At 37.0% G+C, this 16271-nt stretch overlaps 1 protein-coding gene and 1 pseudogene across 1 annotated transcript in view; both read right to left on the bottom strand.

The window, feature by feature from the left end:
- LOC115869352 overlaps positions 1–5547 on the bottom strand; it is a 20526-nt pseudogene extending 14979 nt beyond the window's left edge.
- FNDC3A (fibronectin type III domain containing 3A) overlaps positions 1–16271 on the bottom strand; it is a 223333-nt gene that overhangs the window by 152823 nt on the left and 54239 nt on the right. The window lies entirely within an intron of this gene.

A 16271-nucleotide genomic window follows, 5' to 3' on the forward strand; every position in this document is an offset into this window, starting at 1 on the left:
ACATATGTAAATATATTTATATATGATGATGGGGAAATAGATCTATGTGCATATATTTATAGTTTTAGTATTAAGGTAGCAGATGGACATTGGGCCTCCACTGAAGTACTCCCTCAATACAAGAACACTTTGTTATATATTAAACTGGCATTCTGTGACGCTCACCTTCTCAACACGATCGCTGAAGACAGATGGGTGCATAAGCAAATGTGGTGAAGAAAGCTGATGGTGCCCGGCTACCAAACAATATAGCGTCTGGAGTCTTAAAGGCTTAAAGGTAGACAAGCGGCCATCTAGCTCAGAAGCAACTAAGCACACATAGAGGAAGCACACCAGCCTGTGTGATCATGAGGTGTTGAAGGGATCAGGTATCAGGCATTATCAGAACAACTCCTATCATTGTGCATGAGGGGGAGTGCAGACTGGGGACCCACAGCCCATCTGTAGGCAACAGGACATTCCCTTGCAGAAGGGTCTCAGGGAGGTGACGAGCCAGACAGGGTGCAATGTAGCAACAATGAAATACACAACGTTCCTCTAGTTCTTAAATGTTTCTCCCTCCCCAAGCCATCCCCCGCTCCCCACTATCATGATCCCAATTCTACCTTACAAATCTGGCTAGGCCAGAGGATGTACACTGGTACAGAAAGAAACTGGAAACACAAGATGATCCCTTCAGGACCAGTGGTGAGAGTGGCGAAACCGGAAGTGTGGAGGGAAGGTGGGGTAGAACGGGGGAACCAACTACAAGGATATACATATAACCTCCCTGGGGGATGGACAACAGCAAAGTGGGTGAAGGGGGACATTGGACAGACAAATGACACATAAATGACTAATAATAATTTATAAACTATCAAGGGTTCATTAGGGAGGGGGTAATGAGGTGGGAGGGGGAAAAATGAGCTGATACCAAGGGCTGAAGTAGAAAGCAAATGTTTTGAGAATAATGAGGGCAACAAATGTGCTTGACACAATGGAGGTATGTATGCATTGTGATAAGAGTTGTAAGAGCCCCCAATAAAAAGATTAAAATATAAAAATAAAAGCAAAGCCTTCTATCTTCTTTTATATATTAACATGAATTATGGGATCTATTCACAAGATGAGAGATGGTTCAATGAGTTCACTACTGTCCACTACAAATGATTCCTGTATCTTTATCTTTCCCTCTGGTTTCTAGACCAGAAAGAACGTTCTCATAGAAATTTCTGTGCTAACTGAAATGCTCTATGTTTGCACTGTCCAATATGGTGGGCTCTAATTCCCTGTGGCTATTAGGAATAAGCAGCTGAGTTTTCAGCTAAGCTTAGTTTGTTGTGGTTAGCTGCTGTCAAGTTGGTTCCAACGCACAGCAACCCCTTGGACTACAGAACTTGAAACACAGCAAGTCCTGCCCCATCCTCACAATTGCTCTTACGTTGAGGGCACGGTTGCAGCCACTGTTGTTAATCCTTCTTGCTGAGGGTCCTCCTCATTGACCTTGCCCCTCTACCAAGCAGTGTTCTTTTCCAGGGTCTTGTCACTCCTGATAACATGTCCAAGGTACATGAGAGAAGAGGGCCCACCATCTGTGCTTTTAGGGAGCGTGCTGGCTGCACTTCTGCTACGACAGACTTTTTTGTTCTTTGGCAGTCCATGGTACTTAAAATTAGATAGCCACAAATGGTTAGTGGCTACTCTACTCTTGGAGTTCTAGACTCCCTAAACACTAACATTACATTTCTAACTACCTTTTATTTACTTTGGTAAATTTCAGGTACCTCAACCTTATGATATCCACATTTGAACGTATTTCATTCAAACACAGTATCAGTTCAAAAATCAGAAATATGTAAAAACTGTTGTTAAACTGACATGTTCCAGGGAGTTGTGAATCAAGCTCTATCTGTACTTTGCTAAATCTTGTTTATCTGTAGATGATATAAGTGAACTGAAATCTAAACAGAAACTGATGTTTATAAAGAAAGAACAATTTTCAAACTAATGAACTCGAGGATATTTTTTCAGTCCTATTCTGGAAAATAAATTTGTTAAGTAAAAATGTATGTTCGGTAACAGCAAACAAACAAAGGAGATCTGTCAATTATCTACCCATTTAATTCATCTTGTTTGACAAGTAATTAATGTTAATTAATACATGTTAAGCATCGTTTGAGAAACTGGGAATAGAACCATCCATCAGTAAGGGAGATGATTATAGCCAATTACAACAAATGTTGGGACAGACTAGTAAACAGTAAAATATAAACTAATTATAAATTATTTTTTCAAATTAGGTTCATTTATCTTCCTAGATATAAAAGTATTTTGACAAGAAAAATGGATTTGGAGGCAGATACGACTATAATCAAAACTTACTGTTACTTAATAGATGTGCACTTTTAGGTGAATTATTTTAACTCTGAAATTTAGAATCTTCTTTTTTAAAATGGAAACAAGAAAATGTACATATTGGTGTTTTGGGAATATTGGGGGGAAACATTATAAATGAATCCCCAGCGCAGTGTCTGACCTACTGTAGGTCCTGAAAAAAAGGTTTTTTCAAACTTATAAAGAAAATACTACTCAATCATGTAGACGAGGGACTGACAAATTTTTTAGACAGAAGAGCCAATCTTGTCCCTCACAATAATTTAAAAATTAGTTGAGAACCATAATTATATTTCTACAAAAAAATGAAACCATCATTATCTGAATAACATCCTTTAAACATTTTCAATTTTACATATGTACAACTTTACTTTAGAAATCCTACAGGGTGGATCTGCTGTCCTCCCTCATTGCCCCATAATCCATTCTGGCTCACAGTGACCCTACAGGATAGGGCAGAGCTGGTCCTTTGGGGTTTGAGATATTGAACATTTATGGGAACTGACAGCTTCATCATTCTCCAGCGGAGCAGTTGGCTGGCTGGTTTGAACTTCTAACCTTAGCAGTGCAATGTGTATCCCACTAAAGTAACCCTGTACTCTGCCTGGAGGGCTCCTCTGAATCAGAAGCAACTTGCCAGCCACATATACATACTAAAGTCCCATGTGGCTTGAGAGCCACAGCTTGCCGGTCCTTGATCTCGACTACCATTTTCAGATAAGGCAGTAGATAAATACGGTAATATCACAGATATGCAAACACACAACGCATCTATGTATTTGCCGGTACAGAGCCATGTATTTGTAAACTTAAATTATAAATACTTTAAATAAATTAGTAAAACATGGCACTCTCAACAACTCCACGTATTATAAGTTCAAGGCAATATGTTAAAATTGTAAACACTAAAATGCTAACTTCTCAGCACTAAAGATGTTATAGCCTAAAGGAAGTTCATCTAAGATAGTTTACATATTTAAAATATCAATGTTCTAAACTACACAGGTCTTTTAAAAATTCTTTTATTTTACTTAAACCATGTAATTACTTTTTTTCCCCCCTCTCAAAATACAAATCGCTATAGTTTTAACAAAATTGTTCTTGGGAAATAACAGAATCTTAAATTTACCCTAAAACTACCAAATTTGTAGCTTTTATTCCCTAAAAAACAACAAAGCCAGTATTTTTTTAAAAAAAGTATTGCCATCTTACTATCACATCATTACATAACCTTTAAATATAAATGATGAAATCTGATGAAGTGTCAAGTCATATTTATGCTTATGCACCAAGGCCAGTTTCAAAACCTTAGCACTTGTACTTACTGTTGCTTGCATCCTCTTAATTTTCTCATTCAACTGCTGCTACCAAACCTACACAAAGGTTGCTGTAAGTTTCTGCTACAGATGTTCCAATTTGTTCCACTTACTAAATACTGAGGTAATCCTCATTGGCAAGTTGGACCTCAAATGACTCTTATTCTAATAAGTCAATCTCTACAACACCTCCATTTTGGGTCGTACAGTATTCTATAATTACCTGGCGAAAGTACAATTAGAGCAAGAATGGTATGACCATGTATCACTATATCCATCAATACCTACTTCAAACCTTCCTTTCTATCAAACTAGCCAATGTACAGTAAGCTTCCTGCTTTGCATGGATGTATCATGTCACCATAGCAACCACATCAACAAAGAGCCGCAGGAGCATCTGCTTCTGGATCATCCAACATCAGTCAACAGGTTAGAATTTAAGAAGACACTGCTTCCAAATATATTCTATTTTAATGTCATCTTTTAAATTTATTATTGCTAAATTTATTATTGTTTTGTGACCCTGCATTACCGCCATGTATTTATAGTTTATGTATACTATTGTATTGTTACATATGTATGAAAGCAGTGTTAGCGTACAAATAATTTGACATCACATATCTAAAAATACTAACCTAGCAATTGTTTTAATTCTGGAATCAATTCCAAAAAGTTAATTATCAAGGAAAATTTGGTAATACCTAGTCACATAACAATATTTCTGAATTATTAGCAATCACATTTAAGTTACACACATATGTCTAAAACACACATGGTCTTATTTTATTAAGATATAATTTTTATACCATACATTTATCCTTTTAAAATATACAATTGAGTGATTTTTAGTATACTAATTCTAAGATTTTTCATCATTTCAAAAGAAACCCATACTCAGCAATTATTTTCCATTTTCCCCTCTGCCAGTCCCTAGCAACCACTGACTTTCTGTCTTTCTTGTCCCTGAAATCACTGCTATGTTAGTTCAACCATCAGTTAATGTTTGTACAGACATTGCTTTTAATGATTTGAACTAGGAAGTTGCCCAGTCTTGGCAAAGGGGCTCTCTGTACACCTTCAAGGCTCTGGCAAGCAGTTTAGAACTGTACCTTTGTCTTCAATTCTGTTTGTACAGTCTCAAGGTCAGACAAAGGTTAAGCTATTAGAGCCTTCATGGCCTCTTTTGGGTGGGGATAGATATGAGACCATTTCACAGCCATGTGACATTCTATATTCCCAGAAATTCTATATATTCTATATATCCCAAAACTTTGTTGAAGCCTTCTATAGACATTTCATTCCCGAATTTTTCCTTTTGAGGTTTTCGTCAGCTTCTTCTTTGCCCAACTGTTATTATTGCCTCATACAGCTGTGATGTCCTAAGGCAAAGAAGGCAATGTGGTCTTTGTTTTGAGTTCCTGAGGGGAGACTACACCTGAAGCTGGAAGCAAGGGTGGCGGAAGGTGGTGGGGGGGGGGTGAGACCCCAAGACAGACCACTTAGGGCTGCTATTTCCTACTTTCATGGGATATGATGTAATCTTTCCAGTAGCTAGGGAGCCTAACAGTCCTAGACCCTGAGACTCAGTTTCTGAGCCTCCTGTTTGAACATCCTTTTGGGAGGGACATGTGCCCTTAATCACATAGAAGTTCGGTGTTGGGAACTTTTCCAGACTGTACCTTGTGACTTTTCATTTGTATACTTTTGGGTTGTAATAAATCTGTAATTTTGTGTACTCTGTGAGTTCATCTAGCAAATTATTTCACCCAAAGGGGCAATGAGATCCAGCAGGAGTTGTTACCTGTCTATCCAGTATTCTGAAGGATGGTGTCCCTCTAATGTCTGAGCTCTGACCCATGTCTATACGGCTAGGATCAGAAGGACTACATGGGCAAATGGTCTGAGGGACAGTGTCTATCTCAGCTGTAACTCTGAATCCACCTTATGGGTAGAGTGAAAGGGTGCAAGCCACTGAGGTGATTTACCATTAACTGTGACCATGAGGAGTGGATCAATCTCTACATTTTGGGGATTTGATTCATACTGATCCTCACCAGGCAGTTGGCCATAAAGATGGAATTTACCTACTTGCTTAGTGCAGATATCACAGACCTGCCACTGGTGGCTGGCAATAAAATCTCCAGCTGTTCGCAGTAAGGGAACTTGAGTCAGATTAAATTACGACGAGCCCCATGAGTGGAGATGACCAGGAACGGTCATCGAGGAGAGAGAATGAAAACCCTATGGAGATACATGAAGCTCTTCTTATAAATGCTAGACTGAAAATTTTTTATTCCTCTAGTTATTTCAAGGCACTTTGTTTTCAAAAAACCGGGGAGATGAAACTACAGCAAATTAAAATGGTACAAAGCCCACTGTCTATACTGACATACAGTTTTCCTTGAACACATCCTCTTAGGATTATTGCAAGCCATTAGTTAATTGACAGAGCTCTGAAAAAGTTGATTTTGACGATTTTTACCTGCTTTCTCATTGCTTTTATGGAAGAGCAGATTTTTAGTGTTACACTGCCATTCTTGGTGATATCACCTGAAAACCGAGCTTTTAACAGATAATCTGTACACAGTGATCAGTGAGAAGTCCTGTTCTGTATGGAATATATAATCTTGTCATTTTTTTATTTTAAAAAATTAACATCAGTCTTAGTTCTCTCCTGTTACTAAAACAGAAACGCTAGTAGGTGGCTTTAAAGAACAGGAATTTATTTTCTTTAACAGTTCTGGAAGCTAAAAGTCCCCATCAGGGTCTCAGTCGATTTAATTCCTTCGTCATTGGCCTTGGGCTCTCCTTAGCTCTTAGGACCCCTCCTAAGGCACCTGTCTTCTCCAGTATGTGCTTGCTTCTGTGGGTCTCACTTGCTTTTTTCATAACTCAGATGAGACTAGGTTTAGGACCTACCTACATTTGCTTAATCTCCGGAACATGACACTACATTTCATTATGGAAAGTGATTGTATTTCTTTACACCCACAGGTACAGGGGCTACGATTCCAATACAAATATATACATACATAACAACATCTACACTTTAGTTGAAAAACAATCAGACATTCCTGATTTACCAACATGTCTGAAGCAATCAAGGGCGCCCTGCTAGCAGAACAGCTACATTCCTGACTGCTAACTACACTGTTAGGTCACTTGAACTCCCCTAGTGGCTCTTCAAAGGAAAAGCCTGGCGACTGCCTATGTGGCAGGTTTACTCTCTGACACGAGTCACGAAAAGACAGAACTGACTCAAAAAAACAAAGTAGCCAGCTTCAAAATTGCAGAAACACATGACTACATGCCGAAATAAAACTTGCTTCAAAGCCTATCGAACAAATTGTAATATATTTTTCATCTGACCCAGAACTGTACTTCAGAAATCTAGTATAAATGAACTACTTCACTGAATTTGTGCTTGTGGGATTCTCATTGTTTTGCTGATTTGTAGTAAGCTCTTAAAAGTAGAAAGCTCTTTGGCCGGCTACTTGATTGAATAGCGTCTCGAAAGAAACCAGAAAAGCAGAACAAAGGAAACTGAAGGTACCTCTTCCTTTCTATGTCATCTAAAGCAAATCCTAAATGCTGGTTTCTGATACTAGCTATCATTCAATGCTACCTGAGTCACAATTTATCTCTTTGGAAAGTGTGTTTGGCTTAAATGAAGGGAGAAAGTAAGAACACTAAAAAGTAGCTCACATTTTTTACCTTCAGAAAGTGGTGTGTAAGCTAAAAATCCACCATCAAGCTATTAAACATTTACTAAATTTTAAGCAATAGATTTCTGAAACTCTCATACTTTTGTTAACAATAATTCTGCATTCGTGAATTCCAATCCAAACCCTCAAACACAGGTTTCAAGCCCCAAATTGCTCCTAACTTGACCGCTCTGCAACTTTGCCCGGCAAATAAAACAGCTATTTGCTACATTCTTCATTCACTTAGATTAGAATTTTTAAAAGTTTTATTCACACATACTGGATAGGTTAAACATTAAACCTGCTCTCTCTCCCACATTAAGAATTTGCTCCTTGTAAACACCTACACATGCTACTTTCTATGATGCTGCATGAGAAAATAAAATACTTCTAAAAATTCCAGTTGTCCATTAACTATTTCTTACATATAAAAAGCCTCACACCCTCAGTACAGACCTGGAAATCTGCTTGTATTAGCATAATTTTAGAAGCACGTATGCTTTTACAACTGCATTTATTTTATTGCTGAGAATATAGAGAGGAAAACACACCCATTCAACAGTTTCTACACATACGAATCAATTTGATGATACCAATTATGGTTCATTTATTTTGTGCAACTCATTTTCTGAATTGTTCATCATCCCTCATTAATATAAACTTAACACCATTTAAATTTCCTACCTAAACTTTTGAGCAGCTATTGTCAATTTGAACCCAAATAAATCATTCTTAAAGAGCAGAATGCTCAGGGCAGACTTTTTTTTTTTTTTTAAACTGGTTAAGCTAAACTCTTGTTTACTTTTATGGAAAGTTCAGGAGATATTTTATTTGGTTTACAATTTTTAAATGATCTCAGGGCAACAGTTTGAGGGGTTTATTCAGCTTCCATGGGTACAGAAAGTCTGGAGTAGATAAGTATATAGAGTTCTGTTTCAGATTTTCCTTCAGCCTTCTTCGATACAAGCTCTGATCAGAACGTTTAGTAATGGTAGCCTGGATCCATCCAGCTGTTCTGAGAGGCAACTATGTTTTTCATATCCTCATTCTATTCCTGACTCCCCTTCTTCCCCTGCTATATAAGCACATATTTTAAAAAATAATGATAAAAAAGCAGTTATGCTGATTTGGAAAAAATAATTTCATGCATATCTGAGCACTTTTTACGTTCAACAAAACTATGTATGAAAGAACAATTTTAAAATAAACTGTTATGAACTAGGATCATCTAACTCTACAAGGTAAAAAATGTAAGAAACAAAACAAAACGTAATGGTCATGGAATGTTGATGAATATTTAGTGCAAAAAGCATTGTGTACTACAAAATTCACTGCCTGATATTCAACAGTTAAAATTCCTAAGTTTCTGGTTAAGTGACTCAGCTCCTATGCTCTAGAACCCTACAGAAATGGATGACTAAGTGGTACAGTTTGGGATAAAGAAAGAAAATAAAGAAGCAGTAACTGTAAAGTGTTAAGGCAGGAATCATCTAGAAAGACCTGAAAAACTAAATGAGACTAAACTGAACCTTTTATAAAAGGCGATTTTTAATAAAAAATGAGGCTTCTTGCAGAGACCCCCTCCCTGCCATGGTTTCTTGGGTGTTATTTTACATGAAATCATTATAAAACAAGACTTTCGGGGAGGGTGTAAAATTAAATGGATATTTCTGTAAATACTCACAGAGGTTGAAATCTGCTTGTTCAATTTTTATAATATCCCTCTTTTAATAATTTATAAAAGCTCTGGTGCTTAGTGGTTATGAATTGGGCTGCTAACCACAAGGTCTACAGTTCGAAACCACAAGCTGCTCTGTGAGAGAAAGATAGAGCCTTCTACTTCCATAAAGAGTTACAGTCCCAGTAACTCTCTATGAATGAATGGACAAGCACAGTTTTTATTGTGTGTTATCAGAGGCAGGAGGAGTCATTTTTAAAGTTCATGATAGTTTTCCTTAACACAATTTTGAAAATATTGCTCTTTGTCAGTTTAAAATTGGCCAAGTCACTCACATTCTTGTTTAATAATCTTTAAGGTCACAGTATTTCATATTTCCATATTTTCTGCCTGCCTAAAATAAATTATGAAAGTTTATTGTTGAGAATACCCACAGTACAAAATGTACCAATTCATCAGTTTCTACATGTAGAATCCAATGACACAGATTATGTTCTTAGAGTTATACAACCATTTTCACCCTACTTTTCTGAGTTATTCCTTCTCTATTAAAATAAGCTCACGGTCCCCTAAGGTTCTTATCTAAAATTTTGAGTTTCTGTTGTCAATTTGATCCTATACAGATAGATCTTAAGAAAGTATAATGCTCAAGGCAGACATTCTTTAATAGTTAAGATAAAAAAGTAAAAAAGGCTTATAAGAAGACTTCAGAAAATATTTTTGGTTCACAGTTTAAATATGATGTTAGGGCAATAATTTCAGGGGTCCATCTAGTCTCCATGGTCCCATAAAGTCTGATTCTATTAGAATTTGTAATTCTGCATTTCCCCCTTTGTGATCAGTATTCTTTTCAATGAAAATGTATTTTTGTTCATATTTCCTTCAGTATTTAAAATTTTCTTCTAAATAATTTCTTCTGATTGTTCTACATAGATCAGTGGGAATAATGACTATGTAACAAATAACAAGTCAATAAATTTACAACTATTTATATACAATGATTAGTTTTCAAATAGATTTTTTTCAGTAACTAAAATTAAATTCAATTTTCATAAGCATCTACTCAGGCAACCACTACTAGGTTATGTTGTATGAAGTATACTAAGTACAAAAAAGCATTTATTTCCCCAGAGATTAATAATTAAATGTGAGTGTACCCACATACAAACACTTAATGTTATAAATCAATATATAGAAAGTGATCTAGAAGGTTTTTTTCATCCCTAGTGCCTTGGAAATAAATTAATACATTTGAAATAAAGTAGTTTCTTTTTTTGAGATTTTTAACATGGCTCTGAGTTAACCATTATACTGTCCTCCGAGAAATGCCTGAATAAACACCTGTTCTTTAGATAGTAAAGACCACATTCAGTGTCTCATGTGTATCTATCAACATGCATCTGACCACCTAATGTTTTTATACCTATATAGTACAGACACTGGCTTTTTAAAACTAAAACATTTGGTAAAATTAACAGACACATTTTGAAGAGTGTCTATTTTATCAAGAAAGCATTTTGTTAGCTGCGAAGTTGGCAAAAGACAAAACGTTATATACAGACAAAGTGCCTTATCTTCTTGAGATGATTCATCGATCTAATTTTAGAGTTGGGGGAAGAAAGAAAGGTTCGAGCAACATATTCAACGAGGGCTCCCATTGTCCAACCCCTGCTGCTATCTAGTCATATTCTGGCTCATACAGACCCCGCATGACTGTCCCCTGGGGAGCTGTCCTACAGGGTTTCAGAGGCTGTAGATATTTACCCAAGTAGAATGCTACACCTTTCTTCTACACAGAGGCTGGTGGGTTTAAACCGACGACTTTTCAGTTAGCAGCGATACACTTTAACGACTGCACTACGAAAGCTGCATATTTGGAAGGGTGAAAATGGAAATTAGAATCTCACTAAGGATAATCCTTTCATATCTACATAATGAAACTTGACAGGCAGGCTGTGGAGCAATGAATCCCTCACATACTGTTGATACAACCATTTTGGGAGTACTTTACTAATATTTAATGAAGGTGGAAAAGTGTATATCCCAAATCTAATAAATATGCTTCTAGATATGTATTTTATAGAAACTTTTATACATGCATACAAGAGCACATGCACATGAATATTCATTGCAGTATTTTGTAAGAATGAAAAAACTGGAGAAAGCAAATGGCAGGGAAATGGATAGATTTTGCTGTACACATACAACATACACAAGCTGTGCTAGGTTGGGCTCTCTACAGAAGCAAACCAGTGACATTTATAGGTGAATGTATCATCATCTATAGAGAGAGATTTATATCAAGAAATGGCTCACACAGTTGTAGAAGTGGGTAAGTCCAGTCTGGTTGAAGTCCATGGGTCAGATGTAAGCAGGAAGCTTCTCCTGATTCGTGTAGCTGCAGGGGCTGACAAACAGGAAGCAGAAAGATGAAGCAGGAAGACCAAAGGCTGGTGGATGCTGAGCTGAATGAATCCAAGGTCAGCAGTAGGCTGCTGGCTCCTGGGATTGGCAGGCGATATGGCAGAGGTTGACAAACCAGAAGCAAGATGCAGATCTAGCAGAAGAAGTGACCTAGTTTCTGTACAGTACTGATCTATATTATCAGATCAATCCCAAATGAAACCTCCTTTGATTTCAACAAGGCTATAACTAGATTAAGAAAGTAATACTTTATCGTATTCTTCCCAGAATGCTTGGCTGTTTCACAGATCACATCATGGAGCTTACTAAGCTACGTAGGATCATACCATATCATATTAATTATATAATATCATGGAAGGATCCTGACCCAGTCAAGTTGACATAAAGCCCAAGTACTCCTCATGACTCACTCATCATGACTTACTGTCGGAGTAGATACCAAATCATAGTGACTCTGTAGGACAAGATGGAAATGCCCATGTGCGTGTTTCTGAGACTGTAACTCTTACATGCGAAGAGAAAATCCCATCTTTCTCCTGTGGAGTGACCGGTGGTTTCAAACTGCTTGCCTTTTGGATCGCAGCCCAACAAGTATTCTGACGTATAAATCTATATAATGGCTATGTCTCACAAATTCAATACAGAAAGTTGGAAAGTGAAATATGAGGCATGAGGTCATTGAAAGACTGAAAGTCTCCGAAAACGTGTTTTGCCCTATAAGGTTATCCTGGCTCCAAATCAACTCAGAAGCAGTTAGTGTGATTTCCTGATGCTAACTAAATGATTGGCAATTCACACACACAGCTGTGCTGCAGGGGAAAGATGAGGACACCTGCTGCCATAAAGATGTACAGCCTCAGAAATCCTATGGAGTAATTTCACTCTTGCCCTACACAGTGACTTGAGTTTCCATGACTTCACAGCAGTGAGTTATACAGAAATATGTATCATAAAAATATTGAAACAAGAAAGTGGAAGATATACTTAAACTCGAGAAGTTATGGGCTATAAGTCCTATCTATTTTTTCGAAAGAGAAGTTATGGCAAATTCAATAACTATATAATTCTAATTGATTCGGAAAAATGATGGATCCAATACTATATACATTTTTGTATACTTCAAATTTCGTAATTTAAAAGATTAAAGACATGAGATTAGACATAAAGACAGGGTAGTTATTAAAGAGTTTTGAATGCTATTATTTAATGTTTTGGATTTGAGGTAAAATAGTGAATAAAGCTTAAAAAGTATACCACTGAAATAAAAATAATCCGTGATTTGAGATTATATCCTTTTATGATAAACCAAACCAAACACACTATCATTAAGTAGATGCCTACTCAAGGCAACCCTACAGAACAGGATGTAACTATCTCTATGAGTTTCAGAGACTATTACGCTTTTTGGGAGTAGAAAGCCCTTTCTCCCAAAAAACGACTAGTGGTTTTGAACTGCTGACCTTGTGGTTAGCAGTCCAATGAATAGCCACTAAGCCACCAGGCCTCTAGTTCTTTAAGATAGCGAAAGCAGAACATATGCTGCTCTATAATTAAAAGGAATATGAGGCTTTTAAAAAATTATGTGAAATAAAACTGAAAAAACAATAATAGAATTTTCCCATGAACTTTTTCAATTTCCCTAGTATATGGAATATTTCTTGAAAATTATTCTTTTAATTATACAATTAAGTGAAACAGGGCAGGGGGAGACCAGAAAAATAAAATGATTGAGTATGTATCTACAGTACCAAGCATAAAATAATGAGAACCCAGAGGATACCGAGTATACATAAAGAAGTTAGAAATCATGGGGGAAACTTGAGGATTTGTTTTTAAGATAAAAATGAGCGAGACATGATTATGGTATTTCAAAACTGACAGCACAGAAAATAGACTACATAAATTAAAGGTTACTGTTATGTGTGTTATTCAGGGTTACACATAGAGTACACCAAATTAAGACCTAAACACAGTAGGTGCTCTGCTCCATACACTGAATTACTTCGGAGTGAAAGAAAAAGTTGAATTAAAATGATAAATTTTAAAACATTTGGTTCTAGATAAATACGTTGTAGGGAAATGATCATCTGGTCAATAAATAATTCTCAAAAAGTTTGGAATGCATATGATAAAATACTCCAAACAGATCAAGGCCAATATACAATGCATAAAAATCAACTCTAGTTGCAATAGAGATTGAAATGTTCAAAATAAAACAACAGTTTCTGGGTGATAGTGCAAAAGAGTACTATATTGGCCTCTTTGTAAAGAATAAAAAACCTTAAACAAGAAACAAACTACTCTTTAAAAATAAATTATGAATTCACCATTAAAATCCAAACATCATAATCAAGTGAAAAGAAAAGGAGAATGATAAATATTGATAACATATCACAAATAAATAATTTGTATCCAGAATATATATAAAAAGTTCTTACATGTGGGGCAGGGAGGAATCAGCATTATTCATATTATTGTTGCTGTTGCAGTTAGGTGCCTCCTAATGACCCTGTGGTGCAACATCATGAACCACTGACTAGTCCTGAGAGATGCTCACAATAGTTGTTAGGCACGGGGCCACCGTATCAATCCATCTCCCTTGATGGTCCTTCCTATTTTCTGCTGGCCTTCTACTTTACCAAGCATGATGCCCTTCTCCAAGGACCAGTCTCTTCTGAAAACCTGTCTAGAAGACGCGAGGCAAAGTCTAGCTATCTTTGTTTCTAAGGAGCATTCTGAATGTACTTCTTCCCAGACAGATTTGCTTCTTCTGGTCGTCTAAGACACTTTCAATATTTTTCAACAACACCATGACTCACAACACCTTAACACCACTTATCTGTCAGTTTGTCATACTGTGATAGCTTGTGTTTTGTGGTGACGCTGAAGGCTAGGCCCTGGTACTCATATATCAGTAGAGACAACCAAAATGAACAGGTTTCAGCCAAGCTTCCAGACTAAAAACGGAGTACAAAGGAGGGACACATTGTTCTTTCTGATCACTTAGCCACTGAAAACCCTATGGATAGAAGAACTTGGTCAGAGGCAGTGTCAGAAGATGAGCCTCTCAGGTAAGAAGGTACTCAAAATACGGCTGAGGAAAAGGTCCTTCTTAAAGGAGTAGTTGTTAGATGCCATCAAGTCAGTTCCAACTCACAGTGACCCTGTGTACAACAGAACAAAACACCAGTGGGCCTGTACCAAACTCACAAAGGTTCTTAGGTTTGTCACAGGTGCTTGTGGTTGAACTCACTGTTGCAGCCACTGTGTCAACTCATGTCATGGAAGACCTTTCTCTTTGTCGCTGCCCACTTCTTGGCCAACCATGATGTCTTTCTCCAGGGACTGATCTCTCCTGACAGAAGTCCAAAGGATGTGAGACGAAGTCTTGCATTGCTTGCCTCTAAGGAGCTCTCTGACTGTACTTTTGCCAAGACAGATTTGTTTGTTCTTTTGGAAGTTCACGGTACTTTCAATATTTATCACCAACACCATAGTTTAAAGCCTGTGGGAGCAAAGCCTTTGGGATCTTCATCTGCTGACTGTGCACAACTGAAAGTGAGAACAGCTATAAAAACCTATTTAATAACTGGGAGTAGGAAAATTGAAACTCATTAAAACTTAAATGGATCTCACACAGATCGATATTCCAGGTATTAGTGAGCTGAAATGGACTGGAATTGCCCACTTTGAATTAGAAAATCATATGGCTTACTATGCCAGGCATGACAATAATCAAGAGGAATGGCATTGCATTAATATTTAAAAAAGACATTTCAAGATCTGTCTTGAAGTACTTATACCGTCTGTGATAGGATAATGTCTATCCACATACAAGGAAATCCAATCAGTACAACTATCATTCAAATTTATCTACTGACTACTAAAGTCAGTGATGCAGTAATAGAAGAATTTTACCACATCTTTCAGTTGAAAATTGATCAAATATGCAATCAACAGTTGGAAACATGGAGGAAGGAACAAAGTTGGAATATATGGTCTTGGTAACAGAAACAAAGCTGGAGATAGATAGCATGATAGAATTTTGCAAGACCAATGACACCTTTAACGCAAAAACCATTTTTCAAGAACATATCTCCAGATGGAATACTTAGAAATCAAATTGGCTACATCTGCAAGAAGAGGCAATAGAGAAGTTCAATATCAGCAGTTACAACCAGACCCGGGCCTGAATGTGGAACAGATCATTAATTGCACATAGGTAAGTTTAGGTTAAAGTTGAAGAGAATTCAAACAAATTTGTGAGAGCCCAAATATGACCTTGAATACATCCCACCCGAATTTTGAGGGCATGACATCTCAGGAACAGATCTGATGTACTGAACATTAATGACAGAAGACCTGGTGAGCCGTGTGATAATATCAAGAACATCATACCTGAAGAAACGATGTCATTAAAAAGCCAAGGAACAAAGAAAAGACCCAAGGGGATGCAGAAGAGACTCTGAAATGTGCTCTTTGCTTTAGAGTAAACATGGATAGACATTATCCTAGCACCGACTGCACTCAGACAAACGGAAGAAATAATGAAGTCAAAGAGCTGAACAGTACATTTCAAAATGCAGCTCAAGAAGACAAAAAAATATGATAGTGAAATGTGCAAAGACATAGAGTTAGAAACCCAAAGAGGAAGAACATGCTCAGAATATCCTAAATTGAAAGAACTCAATAAAAACGTCAAGCCTCTTGAAGGTAATCAAGCGGCCATCAAACTCAGAAGCAACAAAGCCCACATGGAAGGAGCACACCAGCCTA

Source organism: Echinops telfairi, unplaced genomic scaffold, assembly GCF_000313985.2.
Source record: "Echinops telfairi isolate 266 unplaced genomic scaffold, ASM31398v2 ScPeMD7_24;HRSCAF=84, whole genome shotgun sequence".
Taxonomy (NCBI): Eukaryota; Metazoa; Chordata; class Mammalia; order Afrosoricida; family Tenrecidae; genus Echinops; species Echinops telfairi.